The following is a 17,917-nucleotide window of genomic DNA, read 5'->3' as shown; positions in this document are numbered from 1 at the left end:
TATTTCGTAAATCGTCTATTCAACTCTCCCCCCCCCCCCTCCAAGATTAAATCCTGAGTGCGCCACTGCATGACGGTATGTTTTAACTATGTTATCGGAATTTGACTTCACCCCTGCCGATTAGCAGATTTCTGGACGATGAGAGAACACAGAAAACAATCACCATCTCAATCAATCAATCAAAAACAAACAATCTCCGTAGCGCAATTGGAAGAACGACGGTACATTGCGCCCTTCGATAGGAATTGGCCTAAGTTCGATTCTCGTCGCGACGGGAGGAATCTTTATCTGGTCGATTTCAATCGATGGTGAGTTAGCCGATCTCATACGGAGGTAGCAGGGTTTTTTCTCCCGGAAACTCGGGTTTTTCATCCCGCATACATACAAATCGGCCCTTCAGAACACACGCAATTTACAGACAAAAATTACTAGTTGTGGTGGTGTTGGAGGTGGGCGGTAGATGGCGTTGATTCGTAGTAGAGGTAAAGTGTAGAGACAGTTGAAGATGTCCTCCCATGATGAGCCTTCGGACTCCTTGGAGGTATCAGGAATAATAATAATCTCATATTAGCGCCTCCGTTGCGCAATTGGAAGAATGATGGTATGTTGGGCCCTTCGATTGGAAAATGCCCATGTTCGATTTTCGTAGTAACGGGAGGAATCTTAATATGGGTTTTTCCAATTGAAGGTAAGTTAACCGATCTCATACGGAGGTAGCGAGGTTTTTTCTCCCGGAAACTTGGATTTTTTTATCCTGCATAGAGACGAATCGGCCTTTAGAACACTTCCAATTTACAGACAAAAATACTAGCCGTGATGGTTAATAGTAGAGAGAGAGAGAGAGCGGGGTGGTGTAAATAATGATTATAGTAGTGGCGGATCGGCGTAGTTGGCGGATTACGTGGTGGATACGGAGTGTTGTAGAGTAGGAGCCCTCCTCGATGAGTCTTTGGACTCCTTGGAGGTGTCACGAAATAATAATAAAATAATAATATTATTACCTTTTGCCATCATCAAATTCGTGATAAGTAAATAGATTTAGAGGAAACTTGATAATCTAAAAATTATTACTATTTTTCAAAATAGTAATAATAGTGTCAGGTCCTCAGAGCATCGATTTACATATTCTAAGGAATTAATTGCATTAACCAACATTGAATTTATCTTTACCAGGACATTTTTTTCTTGGCATGAAACTCATGTTTGGGAGCCTATACATTCCAAATCCTTTTAAGTGCCCACACACCCAGGAACGATGAGAGAGAAGGAGGATGAATACGTTAAAAATTAGCTGGTCTACTTTTCTTGTAGAGGAACAGAAAAAAATTTCCCCATACTCTAACCCGTTCGTTCCGGATCATACCATCTCATAAAATTAGTTATATTCACATACTCCTGAATGCCGAGAGTATAGGCTTCTAAAATCTGCGTTCTTAATGCGATTCTGGCTGTCCCCTAATTTTTTCTCACATTTCACATCCTAATCCTATGGATATAGCTAACTTGGCAATACCATGTTTATTTTCTATGCAATTGTTAGCTAATGCTTGAATGGTGGTATACAATTGTTTGCAGATGATGCGATGTTAGGAAGAACTGTGAGGAGTACAACGGATGTTGTAACTTGCAAGGGGATTTGAATAGACTCACTGAATAGGCAAATCTACAGGGCTACCACTTAAACGTAGCAATGTGTAAGGTTTTGAAGTATGGAAAGCAAACATTAGATGCAGAATATAAGATTGATGGGGATGTCTTAAAAGTGGAGGAGATGAAGGATATCTGGGAATGTTGGTACATAACGATCTGAAATTTCGGGGCGTTTTGCTGAAATTGTGAGGACAACACAGTGCATTGTGGGAATGATGTGAAGAACACCGACATGTAGAAGTAAGGATGTTTATGATTCCTTTGTATAAGGCTTTGATCAGACCGAATTATTGCTTCTGATTTGTTACATGCTGATGAAAATTTTGGTTCATAAATTTTATTTATTAATGTCGACAAGGCAGTCATTTGCGCAAAAACTTTGGCCGTGACGGGCAGTATGATAATCAACAAGAGCTTCGCTTGCTGCAATTTTATCGTTTTCACTATCACCATCACGTCTCACCATAAACGAGCTGATGTTTTTAACTGAATCCAGTCTTTTCAGCATCCTTATGTTTCTGGCTACGTAGATATTGCTGATGTCGCTTCTGCATCCATGAGCAACAGGAAAATAGACAACATAATGTTGGCATGTCACTTTTCTTTCATCGCTACACAACTTGTCCAGTTTAATAAATTTGAATTCTTTCTTGAGATCGTCATTAAATCTCCAGTTTCGCCTCTTTGACATTGCCAGGACAGATTTAAAGCTTTAAAAAATAAGACTTAAAACTTTAAAAAATATGAAATTTAAACCACTGGCACTGAATAACAAAGCCACCGGTTAACATACAGGCAAAACAAAAGCTAACGTTACAGCAAAACAGACGCCACGTCTGAGATGCGCAAGTGTTGCCAAAATGTATCTATTATTTTCTCTGAATAAATCACTACAGATATCGATATTTAGTATGGAACGATGCGACTCCATGGTTATACAAATTACTGGTATCCATGATATTGATATACGATTATAGGTTATGAATAGTAATTCATGATTGACAATTTGGAATAAATTTATAGTTTTTATTAAAAACGGGACAAAATCGACATTTTTATTAAAACGACGGGACGGCCGGTAAAAAAAAAAAAAAAAAAAAAACGGTACGTATGGTCAGCCTAAGTATAGACATATTTCACTAATTCTGTTATAAATTGTCCGATTCGAACAGATTTAACAATGATACCAAACTAAATTCCATAACTTTCGATTGGGCCACTTCGGAACTATTAATATCCGCACGAACAGTTTTGCCCCCGCCCAAATAAATAATTCTACTTTTACAGATAACTTGGCTTTTTTGCCTTCTAGAGCAGCGCTTCCCAAACTGTGGACCGCGGCCCCCTTGATGGCTGTTAGTTTTGTTGAGGGGGCCATGGAATAATGAAAACAAATTTAAAATGTTTTAAGACTAAGTGTGGCATGTCAAATGTAAGATGCTAGATGCTAAAAATGTAATATTTGCATTTGATTTTTGCAATATTCGCTGTGTATGTTTTGTATTGAATATAAATACAATAAATATGTCTGTATGACGATTTTTTTTTTTTTTTTTTTGATGGGGGCCGTGAAATATTTTAAATTTTCTAAGGGGGCCATTACATCCATAAGTTTGGGAAGCACTGTTCTAGAGGCCACCAGCTAACATGCAGGAATTTTTACAGTATTACATTTTTATGATTATCTCTGACTTCTTCAGTGCACTAGACGATTCTTTACAATTGCCATTTGGTTTGGTACTTGTTTTCAGCCTTTATACCTTTTTTCTCTAATAGCAATTGCACTATACAATATCTGAGTATAGATTTCACGTCTGAAAGCTACTCTACTTTCGATACTTTTACTTCGAATGCATATTTTTCTTTTTAATAAGTTCATTATTATCATACTTAAAACTAAATTAAACGGTGATCACTTCTTATTGGAAATGCCTCGTATACTCATATCCTGAACTCGTAAAGATATGAATAACAGGGTTAATAAATTTGTGTTTTCTCCCAATATGAATATTCGGTTGAAACATGGTGCTAGTGATTCGAAACAAATACTGAGTAGGTACTCCCGATTTTTATATTATCTTACTTTTTTTTTAAAATGGAAAACATGGTCATCTCTGGGATTCATTTCCTGTTTAGAACTTCATCAAGAACTCTTTCACTTCTTTTCTAACAAGCTGTACTCTAGTAAAAAAATCCACTGCTTCTTGTCTCAGAACTTTCAGTGGTCCACACCATTCTTTCATGTAATTTAGTACATTGATACTTGAGTTTACAGGGAATGGATGGGGACAAGAACTTTGTGGCAATAGCGAACAGAGTAGTTAGACAACATATATTGCAAAAGTTAGCAAGCTCTAAGGTTTGGATTGTTTAAATGTTGAATGCTAACAAGTAAAGATGGGGGAGGGTATTATCATTCTTTATAAGGCTATGATTCAGCTCCATTTGATTATAGGGAGCGTTCCATGGCTGCTCCCTATGAAGATACTGCGTATTGATGTTGTGTGTGTTGAAATTTATGCAATAGGCAGAAAGGAGAAGACATGAAATAAGTTAATTAATGGGGATTCTATAACACTAACAGAAAGGAAACATTTCAGTACAAGTGTATTTCAATATAATAATAATAGCCCAGGACTGTGTAGCTTAGTGGAAGTGATGCTCGCGTTTACCGTGCCACTGATATAAGACTCAAGTTCAATTCTAATCCAGTACTAGAACTTTCTCGACCCATTCGCGAGTTAGCCGATCTCTGGCAAACAGATTTTTTTTTTACTCTCAAACGCGTATTTTTTTCTTTGTTCTGGAATCTCAGACAAATCCACCCTGACAATAAATATATTGTTGGAGACCAAGATATGGTGGCAGTTGTTTACCTTCTCTGCAATGAATGCTGCTTAAAATTAGTGATATTCTTGGGCCACCTCTCTGAATGGATACTGGTGGAGAAAACAGCCAACTCAGTCTCCAGAAGTAATTTTGCCCTAAGGCCTCACGTATGAGGGGCACCCAAAAATAACCAGAATTTCTTTTTTTAATTCAGTATTCTAGTCTCCTTCAAAGTACTCTCCATGTAAGTCAGTGCACTTGTTCCTTTTTTCCGTTGCTGGAAACAGGTCTGGAACTGTTCAGTTGAAATACTGTTTATGGCCTCCAGTGACTTTTCTTCCACATCAAAGAATCGCTACCCCTTTCTTGGTTTTCTTTATCCGTGGAAATAAAAGTCACATGTAGAGAGTTTGGGCAAGTAGGGTGGGTAGGGAATCAACATATTTTTTTGCCAAGAACTGTTGGACAGACGAGACCATGTAGACTGGAACACTGTCGTGGTACAACAAATCGGCATCCTTAAAGACAAAAAAGCAGTCGCAATAACGAATATTCACATAGGATAACACAACCAGACTGGTGCCATAACTGCACACCCACAATGCCTTGCAGCAGTATTCGTAACTAGAAAATGCACATGCGCCAAGTGGTCAGAATTCGGTTATTTTTGGGTATCCCCTCGCTTTCCCTATAAGGAAATAAAGAGCGTTAGTACTTTGCTTGAAGTTCTTTTTTTTTAATATCCTTATTTTGAAATTTGCATACGTCTTTTATTTTGAAATTATATGCAATTCTAAAGATTATGTTCGAGTTTAGTGTTAAATACGATATCTTATTACTATTATTACGGGCAACTCCAGGGAGTCATTACTCATCGAGGGAGGCCCCAAATCATATTCATCACAACTATCTGACATTCATACAGTATCTATCATACCTTGCCTTAAACTCATTCACTGTCACAGCATCCACTACAGACTCAAGGAGCGCATTCCACTCATTCACTACTCTAAAAGTAAAGAACCCAGCTCTAACACCTTTACTAACCACACTTTTGCCCAGTTTCCATGGATGTCCCCTAGTCCTCCCACAACCAGCCCTGTTCTCAAAAATATCTTCTGAATTAATTTTATAGAAACCCTTCAGTAATTTGAATGTCTCAATCATATCTCCCCTCCTCCGCCTATCAACCAATTTTTGCAACCCACAAATCCTCAACCTGTTCTCATACGGTTCATTCCACAGACCTGCTATCATCTTGGTCACTCGCCTCTGGATCCTTTCCACATCCTCCCCATCAAGAAGAAACCTAGGTGACCAAATCTGAGCACAGTAGTCTAGATGGGGTCTTATCAAGGCTCGATAGAGAGGAACAATAACCTGCTTGTCAACGTATTCTTCAGCAACCAAGTGATTTGATGAGCTGTTTTGGTCACTTTTGCAATGTGTCCCCTAAATTTCAATTCCCTATCCACCAACACTCCTAAATCTCGTGCCTCATCAATTTCCTGGAGCAGGGTTCCACCAATGCAGTAAACTGCCTCCAATCTTTTCACCCCAAAATGCATAACCTTACATTTTGCCACATTAAACTGACATCCATTCTCCTTAGCCCAGACCTCCAATCTATCCAAATCATCCTGCAAAATTTTGACGTCATCTGCATTCACTATTGCCCTACCCAACTTCGCATCATCCGCAAACAAATGAACTGTTCCTCTCAGATCATTTCCTATATCATTTATGAACAAATTAAACAGCATTGGTCCAAGAACAGATCTTTGTGGCACACCACTAGTCACAGGCCGTCTTGTGGACTCTACTCCCGAGTAAACCACTCTCTGATATCTCTCCGTCAACATCTTCCTGAATATAACAACTTATAATTATTGAAAATATTTCACGTTTTGTCTCCTTTATCTCATTATTTTGTAAACAACAATAGTAATATAATTGGCTGAATGTCAATAGCTTGTTCACTGGAAGATGCCGAAAGCTTTTTTGTACAATTACATGAATGTATATGTAGCCCATATTTAAGTTGTATGTCAGCAGTTAGAATTGAAGATGGGTTGATGTAAAATCAGGTGTAAGACAAGGTCGCCATCTCTCTTGTTCATTATCTATATGAATCACATTATGAAGAAAAGTGGCAATAAACTTGATTTCAGAACTGCAGATGTCCGTCTTAGCAATGGCGGCTCGTGGCTTGAAATCGTGAGTGCTGCAACTTTCGAAATATACACACTGTAAGTACAGTTTATTGGTGTTTGGATAAAATATCAAAATTATGGTAAAAATTAAAAAAAAAATAAAATAAACATGAAAAAATATTATTATCGATAAAATTATACTTTGATATAATTCAAAATTACTTTTAAATAAAATATATTCTTGTTTTGTTTCAAGAAAAAACATTGTTTATTACTGATAAAATTATAGATTAGTATAATTCAAAATTACTTAAAAATAAAATCCGTTATCATAACCCCAATAATGTTCTAAAATAAAATCCATTATCATAACCCCAATAATGTTCTAAGATGAAAACAAATGTTGTCTTTTATTGTAATGTCCAAATATTTAAAGAGACGGAGTAAACACGATATACGAACACACTACTACTAGTGCAAACTGCATATAAACAACAGTGGAACTGCGCGACGGACAGTGCCGCATTATGCTATAGTCCGACCACATAATAGAGGGCTGTCGTTGGAAGACTACCAAGAAGAGTCAATTCATATTGAAAGGGAAAAAGAAATAAGGCGATGTACGAATTGGTCACCAACACGCGAAATCACATGCTTTATACGTAAAATTTTCTAACTGTTATACAAGCAAAATAGTTACCATTTTAAAAACGACAATGATCATAAATGGGAATTAAATTTTCCGACCTGTAATAATAAACACTCATCCCACAATATGGATTGATTATCCTATTATCGGAATGGAATCTCCTTCTTTTGAGATGCGCAGAAGTGTCGAAGGGTCTCGTATCTGTGGGCATACTATAACAGCTCGCATCTGACTATGACGTGCATATGCGGGAGAGGAAGCTAAACTCCTTAAACACCGAAGACAACTCGCTATTGAAAATGACTACAGCCCTTCGCTGCGACCGCCCCAACATACAACCAATCCATGGAGAAAAGGGCAGTCTACCGAGACGACAAGAAAGCAGAAGCCTTTGCTGATGCCCTGGAGCTGCAATTCAGTCCAAACTACACGCATGCGGACTTACGCTTCATTGAAAAAATTCACAGGCATGTCCGCTCTGTACTCCATCACCCCAGCAGCCAAAAAAACATAAGCTATGCTACACCAAAGGAAGTATACCAAATCATCAAAAACCTCAAAAACAGAAAGGCCCTAGGTCCTGATGAAATTTCAAAAAAAATCATAAAAACACTCCTTCATAAAACAGTTGTGCATCTAATGGCTACCATCAATGCAATGTTAAGCCTCAACTACTTCCCCACTTGCTGGAAACAGGCAGACATAATCCTCATCCATAAACCAGAGAAAGCATCTCAATTCCCCCAGAATTAGACCTATCAGCCTTCTGTCTGGGAAAAATCGCCAAAAAAGTAAATACTAAACTGCTTACAAGACGAAACGGACAAGATCTTCCTAATCCCGAAAGAACAATTTGGATTTCCCACAGACCACTGCACAACTCAACAGGTCCACAGACTTATAGAATTCATAACCACCGTATTATCTACAAACTAATAACTGCAAAATACCCACTAAACCTCACCAGAATCATAGAATTCTACGAAAGATTTAAAATTTCAAGTCAAGATACACGACCTCAAATCCTCTGTGAGCAGCATCGCAGCAGGTGTCCCATGAGGCTCCCTCCTATTGCCGCTACTGTTTAACATCTGCATCTCAGACGTCCCAAGCACTGCATCAATCACCATGGCTTTCTATGCAGATGACATGCCGATACTACCCAGATCACTCAGACCACACGATTACAAAACAAAACAACAAATCTTGAAAAATGGTTTCAGAAATGGAGGATAGACGTCAACGCTGACAAGAGCACGGCCATACTCTTTACAAGGAAAGCAACCCACCATGCAGCAGTCACGATGTTATACAAAGTGTAACATCGTGACTACTTTGTATAACTAAGAATATACCAAGCAATCATCAGACCCACACTAATGTACGGATTGCCAGCATGGAGCCACAGCTCCCCAGCAACATCAAAGGACTACAAGTACTCCAAAATAAATACCTCTGAATGATCTTCGATGCCCCGTGGTTTGTTAGGAACACTCTCCTCCACCAAGACGGAAACATAATAAATTTAGTTTAATCCTTTATCCAAGTGTGAGCGAACAAAGCCTGCAAGTATCTTCAGGACTGCGGTAAGGTAGTAACACCGGGCAACTCGTTGCAACGGTGGAGCAAGATAACATCCCTCCTATCTCAGTATCTCCCATAATGTAAAACAGATCTCTCTGCAGATATGTATAATGTTATGCATTAAGGGGAGGGCCACTACCCAGACTAGTTTCAACATTTATTCAGGTCTCTTCAGTGAGAGCCAGGGAGATACCAGGCAGAAGCAATAGCAAGGTCATCTCTACCTATACAAGTGGCCAAAAAGTGTGCCACCTTTTTATTAAATTACTCTGGATTTAGAGAATGATGTTGAAAGTTTATTTCTCACTTGGTTAGACTACAATAAATTTAGTTTAATCCTTTATCCAAGTGTGAGCAAACAAAGTTTGCACCTGAAAGTATCTTCAGGACCTTTATTACCTGCTCAAGACGTTAGTCTTGAGTATGTAAAAATGAATTTCACATTGAAAAGAAGAAAATATAAGAAAGTTTTAAAGCGAATAAAAGTAAAAGTGACTAAAATACACAAACATTATTCAAGAAAAAATAAAAGAGTTTGAGAACAGTGGCAAGCCTTGAAGAAAACACTGATTGATTCAGCCAGACAGGCATGTGGGCAGGTTGTCAGCAAGGATAGAAAAATCACAACTCTATGGTGGACACAGGAAGTTAGAGACAGTGAAGGAAAAGATGAAAGCATATAAAATGTTCCTGGCAAATAAGTCAGCTTGTGCTCTTAGAGAATACAGAAACAAATGTAAGAAAGCTAAACACCGTGTAAAACTAGCTAAACAAAAAAGTCATGGGAAGACTGGTAAAAACAGAAAATAAATATCAAGGTGGCAAGATATTCTGGAAGTTGTTGAAGAAGCTCAGAAATGGAGGAAAGAGTGCTATAAAAGGAATTAGAAATGATAAAGGTGATATGAAAACAAGAGAAAAAAAGATATCTTTGAAGTATGGAGTAATTACTTCGATAAATTGCTAAATGAAATAAGCAGTGATGACAGCACAGTGGTTAAAAACACTCTACAAGCATGCAGTCAGGAATACATATCCATACTTGAAGTAGAAAAAGCCATCAAATGCCTGAAATGTGGAAAGGCAGCAGGAGTAGATAATATTCGACCAGATATGCTCAAGTATTCTTCTTCCTTCTTTGAGTGCCATCTCCTATCGGAGGTCGGCGACCACCTTCACAAATTTTGAGCGATTTTCAGCTACTCTGAGAATCGCTCAGAGTTCATACCAGTCCACTGTCTGATGTCTGCCAGCCAAGATTTTCTTCATCTTCCTTGTCCTCTTCTTCCATTTATCTTCCCTTTTATAATCAATTGAAGTATCTTATATTTTTCATTACAAAGTAGGTGACCAAGATATGCAGTTTTCCTTCTTTTTATGGTATCTAAAAGTTCACGTGATTTCCTCGTTTGTTCCAGTATTTCCTGATTGGACGTTTTCGCTGTCCATGGGATTTTTAACATTCGTCTGTATAACCACGTCTCAAAGGCTTCAAGTATTTTTATTGATGTTGTTTTTAAGGTCCAAGTTTCTGCACCGTAACAGCAGTACAGACCATACATATCATTTAACCATGCGTACTCTAAGCTCTAAGTTTAAACTGTGGTTACACAGTGTGTTGATTTCATCAAGAGAAAGAATTGAAATGGCAAGAAAAAATTAACTTTTATTTCCATTTCTGGATTGCAATCTTCATTTAACCAGCATCCGAGATATTTAAACTTTGCCACTCTTTCTATTTGTTTCCTATTTAAAGAAAGTGCTAAATGAAGAATTGGAATTAAAAATAAATATCACCAAAACTAAATTCATGGTTATGACCATGAATTTAGTTTTGGTGATATTTATTTTTAATCCCATTTTTTCACCCTCTTCATTTATTAGTTCCAAAAGATTTTGAAGATCCTGAATATTGTCAGCCAGAAGAGCTGTATCATCGGCATATTGGATGTTACTGGTAATTTCACCATTTACACTAATCTCTTCCTTTCTTCCTTCCAAGACATTTTGAAATATGGCTTCTGAGCAGATGTTAAAAAGAGGTGACAGCACACATCCTTGCCTCACTCCTCGTTTGATGTTAATGGAATCTGTAATAATGTCAACTTGAACAGATGCCTTTTGGTTCCAATATAAGTTTTCAATGATCCTGATGTCTTTACCATCTAATCCAATTCTTTTTAATATCTTTTAATATTTTAAATATTTTTTAATCCAACATTTAAGCATGTTGGACTTTGTCAAGTGCTTTCTTGAAGTTGATGAAGCAAATGAATATTTCCTTGTTTTGGTCAATATATTTTTGAAATAAGATCTGAGAACAAAAAATGGTCTCTCTTGTTCCCAAGCCGAATTGAGTATCACTGATGGTGTCTTCACATTTTCTGTATATTCTTTTTTGAATTATTTTCAGAAACATTTTGAGAACGTGACTCATTAGGCTGATCATTCTATAGTCATTACAAGTTTTCGCATTTACTTTTTTAGGTAGCATGATGAAGGTCGACTGTAACCAGTCTTGAGGGATTATGCCTGTATCATAGATCTTATTAAATATCTTTACTAATATGTTAATGTTGTCACCTTCTAATAACTTTACTATTTCTGCTGGTATTCTATCTGTCTGGTCCTAGGGCTTTACCATTTTTAGCTGAGTTTAGTGCACATTCTACCTCTGATCATGGACCTTCCATATGTTCATAAGTATTTTCTGGGTTCTGTCTGTTATCAGTAAAGAGTTCTATGCATTTCACCCATTCTTGTATTTTGTCATCCTTTTTGGATATAATTTCTCCCTTTTTGTTTCGAAGGATACAGAATTGTTTTTTCTTACATATACCTGAGGTCTCTTTCATCTTTTTGTGTAGATTAAAATTGTCATGCTTTTCCTGTAGAATTTCTATTTCTTTACATTTTTCATTCATCCAGATTTCTTTTGCTTCTTCGATCTTGTGTTTAATAATTTTCTGAACCTCTGTATATTTTGTTGGATTATGATTTTTATATGATCTGCGTCGATCCATGAGAAAAAAATCTGCCTGTGTGTGTGGGTTTAGAAGGTTTGAGTGGGGCTGAGTCTATGGCTCATTTTTCGAAATCTTTCTATCTGGCTAAGATATGTAGATGATGTGTTCTCCATTTGGCCTCATGGCCCAGACACGTTAGACTCCTTCCTCGGTCATCTCAATAGCCTACATCCAAGAATCCAGTTTACTATGGAAAAGGAAAAGAACAATTCTTTACCCTTCCTAGACACCTTAGTCACGCGCCTGCCCAATGATACACTTGCCTTCACTGTATACAGAAAACCCACACACACAGGCAGATACATTCACAAACTCTCCCACCACCACCCCTCACAACAATATGGCATCATTAAAACCCTTACCAAGAGAGCCCACAATCTTTGTTCCAGTGGAACCGCCCTCACTACTGAGCTTAACCACATACACAGAACTTTCCTCTCCAATGGCTACAGTGAACACAGTATCAAAAAAATAATCAATTCCTCCCCCATTCCCCGTCCCTCTCATCAACAAGAATTTAAAAATGCCATCACTATACCCTACATCTGAGGCACTTCGGAAAAAATAGCAAAGATACTAAAAAAGTATAACCTACACACAGCATATAAGCCCTACCGCAAACTTGCTACCCTCATCCGTTCTACGAAAGATCAGCTCCCCCCTCTCTCTCTCTGCCTGGAGTTTACAAAGTACCCTGTTCCTGTAAGCTTGCGTACTTTCGACAGACAGGCAGATCAGCATCCATCCGCCTGGAGGAACACAAGTCGTACATCGTTAAACACAACTATGGCCATTCAGGCTTGGCTGACTATGTTTTGGACACCACCCACAGAGTATCATGGAAGAAAACCACCATGCTCCACCACAGCAAATTCAAGAAAGAGAGACTTTTCTTAGAAGCAGCAGCAGCTCTCAGAAACCAACCAAATCTTAACAAATACGGTTGCATTAAGCTTCCGAAGATTTGGGAAACACCCATCACCAGAGGTCCCACTTTACATTCCAGGCCACCTACTACCGCCCTTAGAGGGCGCTCCACCTAGATAGGACTTTAGTGTCACCCACGTGGTTGGGCTTAGTATTGTAAGTTTTTGTGTGCATGTTACATTAATTGTTTTTGTAATCCCCGTAGATGTCCTAGTGACTAGGACGAAATATAGGAGTATTAAATTCTAATTAAATTCTTTCTGAGTGTTGTAAAAAATCCATTAAACCTCCAACATAATGTCCTCACAGCACTTAAGACTCTACACAAGACTGGAGACACCATATATGAGTCCTGAGAAAGATTAGGAGCATGAACAGAGGAAGACCACGATATAGGTCAGTGATGGTGAACCTTTATACCCAGGTGTGTCAAAAATTTTTTTTTTTTTAAATATTGACGTTGTTGATGTGCCACTTGCATACATGCATTATAAAATTAACTACATAATCATAGATGGTGACTTATACATATCATATTAGGCTATTTATTTAACAGGACACTGATATAAAATCAATGAATTCATATTATACAATTGATTTAATAAAGTGAAATTACCAACTTGCATTATATTTAATGACTTTTCTGTTCCTTCACCTTAACTGAGAGCGATCTTACACAATTTATCGCAGTTTTTTTCATCAGAATACCAATATCTTTCAACATCCAAGGTGTGTCACCTGAAACCCTCAGGTGTGTCAGCGCTGACACGCGTGTCATAGGTTCGCCATCACTGATATAGGTGGATTGATACAGCAGGAGTAGATGATATAAAAATTAAGTAAAAAGTGCCTTAGAAGATAGAAATATAAGATCTGATAATATTGGAGTCTTGACAGGTAACAGACTGGTTTGGAGGAAAATTGTAGATAGGAAAGTTAGTAATGATGTAATTTTTTATGTAGTACTATCATATCCTCTACACCTCTTGAGGGTATATATCAGGAATTTGATGATCATGATGCAATGACATCAGACTAAAAGACTTGTTTGAAATTCAAATTGTTCAGGATTCTTAATTCTTTCTGACAAAAGACCAAAGAAGATAGAGTGAACTGCTATTGGCTTTGAAGAAGACAATTTGCCCATGGGAAATGAAGATGAATGCCAGATCAGACATCTTTGGGTACTATTAAAATGATACAATCTGGATCCTTTCCTTTAGTGTTACATGGTGATTAGCATTCATGTTAGACAAATTATGGAGACTACAAATGTGTTAGAAATAATTACTTTAATATCCCAACATTTTGACTAAGGTCATCATCTGGAGTATACACATGTATATATATATATATATAAAGAGACAAGCTATATTACATTTCAAAGTATGCCAAAGAGACTGATTTGATCACCTGTTAAGACTGTCCTGATCTCTAATGAAAAAAAAAAAAAACTACATCAAATCTTTATTCTATTTATAGCTTTATCAGAGAACAAATTCATATAGATAGTTTTATTATAGCAAACGTAATGTCCTAATTTATCATGAGAGTTATATTAAATTAAGATCCTGGATTACTCATAGTCCTTTTTATAATTAACTCTCTGATGAAAAGATTATGTGGGTAGAACACGCACCTTCCATATTCTTGGGATTTTTAGACCATCATTATTGTTAAGATCTTATCAACCACCCCAATCTTGTGTTTAACCGTAATCTAGTTGATTAAATCATGGTCGCTTTAGATATTGTTTGAAATGAAATATAGTTTGTCTTTGTTTATTATTATTATTACGTGACACAAGTGGTGTGTTGGGACCAGCTCGTGCGAGCCTGTTGTTAAAATTTTTCAAATTCAGCGAGGCAGTTGTTAATGTTTTTAAGTCAGGCAAGCCAGATTAAAATTCTTTATGAAAGAATAGATGAAGAATGGTGGTATATACTTTTTCTCATAAATATTTTGAAATTGTATAATAAACACTTACATATATTATTAGATGTTTAGGGCCTCCCTCGATGAGTCTAAGGACTCCCTGGAGGCACCCGAAATAATAATAATTATCATCAAAAATAAATGCATAAAGGAAAATTCACAAAACACAAACTCAATTTATGAATGGGAATTTGGAAACGATTTTATTTACTAAACAATGTCTGTATTCATTAAAATACAAACACGTTATCAAAACTCCCAAACTGGGTATTTGAATAAACAATAATGCCTTATTTTTCAGCGAATTTCCAAGAACTTGCAACATTAAGTTCTTGGAATGCACTATCGATAAATACAAAAATTCATCACGACGGCTACAGTCTCTGGTCATTTGATCAACTACGAGTGGTAATATTAGTGTTACATTTTTTTTGTTCAGGATTTCATTTGATAATAGGTAAGTTGTAGGTAATATAGGAAAATTTTCTTTAATATATGTTTTTATTTCGGTTTTTTTCTTTTTTTTTTAATAATTAAAATAATTTTAATCAGGGTTAGTGTTTTCGGTCGAAAAAGCAGATAGCCATTAGTTGAAAAAATGAAACAGAATGAAACTTCTTAAATATTAAAAGGACAAAATTTGAAGAAGCAGAAATAAAGACATCTGAAGACACAATAGAGTTTTGTGAAGAATTAAATTTTTCATAAAGCGAGCTAGTTGTTAAAAATTTACCAACACACCACTGCGTGACACCTCCAGGGAGTCCATAGACTCATCGAGGGAGGGCACTTACTCTATAACTCTGTCTCCACCACTCAATCCAACAACTACAACGAACTGCAACTACACCAATGCCATCTACTGCCCACCATCACCACTAGTGGTTTCACAGACAATCACAAACATCCATGCCTACGGTGGGATTCGAACCCAGTCTTTTGGCTGGAGAGTGGATATGCTAACCACTCGGCCAATGCCAGATGATGACCTTAATATGAAGATCAAAACATCAGAAAATTAAAGTAATTATTTCTAAGATGGTTGTAGACTCTATAATTTGTCAAAAATGAATACCATCTGGATGTGTGAGAAATTGAAGCATGAAAGGGCAGATTACATCCAACAGCCTTGCAAAATACCAATAAGCTGAACTGCCATTTGAGAGAAGAAAGTTTTCTGCATTTTATTTTTCAGTATTAATTTGGTACAATTGTTGCATGTCACAATATAGGCTGAGTATGATGCTGGAATATTGGTTTCAAGTTAGTTGTAATACTCTGAAGTCTTCCCATAATTGGTAAACTCAAGGATTTCTGGGTATGTGAGATGAAAACCTCTGCCAACTTGATATGAGTGGCTAGGCTAATTCACCTACAAGTGAAAAGCCTTGTAAAAGTTTCCCATGTCTTAGTCAGGATTCAAACTTAGATCTTGCAAAGGAAATTAGGATTTTTTCTTGCACTACCCTGGCAAACTTACTAAAGAACCATCCTTCTCTAGGCAGTGGTTCTGAGGAATGAAAACTCCTACAACTTCCATATGAAAATGGTTCTCATCTTCAACTGAAAAACACTTAACAGTTCTTAGCCAGGATTCTAACTTGGATTTTCCCAATCAAAGTACCAAAACTCATTGTACCATTGCAACTATGTTATAGATCTGCTTGAAGGTGTCACAGACTTTATCCCAAATAATAAGTGAGTGGCAATGAGCATCTTTTATTATTATTATTATTACATGACACCTCCAGGGAGTCCAAAGATTCATCAAGGGGAGGAGACACCTACTCCACAACTCTGTTTCTGCCACTCGATCCATCAACTATGCCAATGCTATCTACCACCCACCACCACTAGTATTTCCACAGACAATCACAAACTTCCATGCTCATGGTGGGATTTGAACCCACAGCCTTTTGGCTGGGGAGCAGATATGCTAACTGCTCAGTCAAGTATAATAATTTCATTGTAACATTCATTTTGCTAGTCAAAAAGATTCAATGACATTAACAGTTGCAATAAATAATGAATAAAGTTTATGATAAATTTATCATAATGGAGAAGAAATTATATTTTTCTTTAATCATTTATCTAAGTGTGAGCAAAGCTTGGATGAAATATCTTCACATGAAGATATGTGCAAAATATCTTTATGACTAGTCTATCTACATATAGAGGCATCTGAATTTACATGAAATTGTCCTTTTTCCATAATGAAAGGCAATTTCTTTCCATAATGCATATATTGCTATGCATTATGGAAAGGATCAGTACTCAGACAAATTTCAATGTTTATTAAGGTCTCCTCAGTGAAAGCAAGATCCATGAAGATCCTGAGAGCTAATGCAGAAATAATATTTTTCAGAGAAAAATATATTATTATTTCATTAATTCATTTTCAATAAAATAATAATTACTGATATTTCTTTTACAGATTGATACAATATTTCAGCATAATTATTTCAAAGATTTCTTCCTTCTATTAATGACCAGTTTTATTTATTTATAACTGATAGTATTTAAAAATAAATCATTTTTATGGTGTATTGCTAGCCTGGGATGGTTTATCAGATAGCTATTTGATCTATTTGAAGTTATGGCTGAAGCAACTGTCTTTTAATTGCATTTGCAAAAGGAAAAACAAATTTCCAGGATGGGAACCCCACATATAAATGAATAACACTCCTGCTCTCTTATCTACAGGCTGTGAGTTTCAATCATGTGGCATGGATTCCTATATTTAGGCAGTAAGTGATTTTGAGGTATAAGTGGCTTGAAAATGTACTCATTCATAAACATGTGCTCAAGGTTTACAACCTTTTTGTTAAATAGGATTGTTAAATAAAAAAAAATAATTTTTCTATTCACTGGATGAAGTAAAATTCATTTACATAAAAACACTGCTAATTAGGTTATGACAATGCCCTTCAGCTGGAAATATGCAAGTTTAAATTTCATCAAGGATGCATTATAAGGGTATTTTATGAACTGAAAGTGAGTTAAATGGTCTTCTACTGAGGTAGCAGCATTATTTCTCCCCAAAATGTAAGCTTTTCTTTGTGCAAAACAGGCCAACTGGCCAGAGAATACATATAATTAACAGAGAAAAACTTCTGCAGATGATGCCATGACACAGATCAGGTAGCATGGAGTGGTGGTTAGAG

The sequence above is a fragment of the Typopeltis vanoorti genome, chromosome 14 (genome assembly GCF_054136105.1).
Source record: "Typopeltis vanoorti isolate ZY-2024b chromosome 14, IOZ_Tvanoo_1.0, whole genome shotgun sequence".
Lineage (NCBI taxonomy): Eukaryota > Metazoa > Arthropoda > Arachnida > Uropygi > Thelyphonidae > Typopeltis > Typopeltis vanoorti.
This window is presented reverse-complemented; position numbering follows the sequence as displayed.